This window comes from Dipodomys merriami, unplaced genomic scaffold (genome assembly GCF_024711535.1).
Source record: "Dipodomys merriami isolate MVZ:Mamm:240054 unplaced genomic scaffold, mDipMer1.0.p SCAF_212, whole genome shotgun sequence".
NCBI classification, from domain to species: domain Eukaryota; kingdom Metazoa; phylum Chordata; class Mammalia; order Rodentia; family Heteromyidae; genus Dipodomys; species Dipodomys merriami.
Window position 1 is genome coordinate 1,704,409 of NW_027203516.1, and position 2,199 is coordinate 1,706,607.

General features: G+C 35.3%; 1 non-coding gene across 1 annotated transcript; it reads right to left on the reverse strand.

The window, feature by feature from the left end:
- Window positions 1-1,834: 1,834 nt before the first annotated feature.
- Window positions 1,835-1,941, reverse strand: LOC138834355 (U6 spliceosomal RNA). Its single transcript, XR_011374075.1, has one exon. It is a non-coding gene; the product is annotated as a U6 spliceosomal RNA (small nuclear RNA).
- Window positions 1,942-2,199: the final 258 nt, after the last annotated feature.

The following is a 2,199-nucleotide window of genomic DNA, read 5'->3' on the forward strand; positions in this document are numbered from 1 at the left end:
TTTGTTATAAAACTAATGTTATTACCATATTAGTGTTGAGAAAAATTGTAATTAAAGGCAGTAAGTGCATGGCCCAAAGACACACGGTGAGGAAGGAAATGAGTCAGTTTCCAAAGGTCTTTCAGCAATACAAAAAAGGTAGGTAAAATCTCTACATTTTCTTACTCTCTCAATTCAATAGTCATATTGTCCAAGAAATAATAGCATACAAAATATTGCCCATGGTGATTGTTTTCTGTCACATTTTGTCTTCAACACAGACTGTGTTGGTGACATTGGGTTATCATGCACAGAGCTGAGCCGATAAATTGAGGTCCAAATAGAGGCAAATTTCTTCTGTCTCACGGTTCCATTATCCTTTTTAAAAAGTACTGAAAATTTTAAGTATCATCCATTACTGTCTTTTAAGAATCCAAAAAAGAAATAAATTCACCGATAATCACTCCTAAATGCTTTCAAAGTAGTAGATGATAAAACAGATCCCCATGAAGTAAATTTTCTTCATTTTTTAAAATTATTCTGAAAGCCTTGTATTGGTTGGTCACACCTGTAATCCTATCTACTCGGGATATTTACTCAGGAGCCTGAGATCTCTGGATAACAGTTGGAAGCCAATCAGGGCAAAAAAATCATGAAATTATTTTTCAAATTTTTTAATGAGCTAGCAAAGAGCCATCAATGGAGATGTAGCTCATATTGTAGCTCAACAATCTAGAGAGGAAAGGCCTAGCAAGACCTTGAAACCCTGATTTCAAACTCTGAGAACGCCAACACACATGCATATGTGTGTGGGGGCATGCATGAGGTAACACGTACATGCACATTTATTCATATTTGCTCCATTCTCTTACTCTCTCAATTCAATATTCATATTGAATATTGGGGTTATATTTACATGAGCAAGGTAATTCGTACATTACCTAATAAGCATTGTTATGTCCTCCTTCATATTTCCCCTACCATCCCTTCCCTCCCACATCCAGAATTATGCTCCCCTCCCCTTTTCTCCCCACCTAAATTTTAAAGTTCATTTTTCAACATAGTGTCTTGTGCATATCTCCTTGTTACAATGGGTCAAACTGTATCCTTATTTGAGCATTTTTCCCCTTCCCCTCTCCAAATTAGAGAAACGTACATACAAGATGTAGGGGAATCAACTTCAAATACAATGAAAACAGGGGTTATAGCGTGGAGGAGGAACATATAAAGAAACCAAAAAATCACATAGCACATTATAAGTACGTTAGAAACAATAGCAAGAAACAAACAAAAAAAACAAAAAAACCACTTGTGTCCTTATCTTGGTGTTCATTTCCCTTAATCATCTTATCTCTTCGTATGCACATAGATTTTGACCTTTTCTGCTTATCCCAGACATATATTCATTATTGAAAATAAGGGAAACCATGGGACCTATGTTTCTTTGGACTTGGCTTACTTCACTTAATAAAGTTTTTTTTTTCCAAGTCTTTCCATTTCCTAACAAAATGGGCGATGTCATTCTTACTGATGGAGGCATAGAATTCCATTGTGTATATATAACACATTTTCTTGATCCATTCATCTACTGAGGGGCATCTGGGTTGATTTCATATCTTAGCTATAGTGAATAATGCGGCAATAAACATAGTTGTGCTGGTAGTATTAGTATGTTCTTGTTTGTGATCATTTGGTTAAATCCCCAAAAATAGTATTGTTGGGTCATACAGGATCTTTATGTAGTCTTTTGAGGAACCTCCAGACTGCTTTCCCAAGTTGTTGAACAGTTTACACTCCCACCGACAATGCCGTACGATTCCAGGGTGGGCACATGTCCTCCAGCATCTGTTGTTGTAAAAATATGGATTGATCCAGGAATTTGCAAGTTATCCCAGTGCAGGGGCCATGATAATCTTCTCTGAATCATTCCAATGTTAGTGTATGTGATGCTGAATTGAGCACAGAACATTTTTATATAAAAAGTGTAATTGATTTTATTAAACTAGACAATTCAACAAAAAGTAAGTTGAAAACAATTGTCATGAAATTTTAGAACCAAATATTTCATACATAAACACACATATAAGTGTAAAGTCTAAATTGATATGTCAAAAACAAAATAATTCCAGATATTTGTTGTTCAAGAGATTTGTAGGAGGAGGAATTCAATTATTCTATTCAAGGCACCTGTCATAATGAACACTGCAGCAAGTGTTAAGG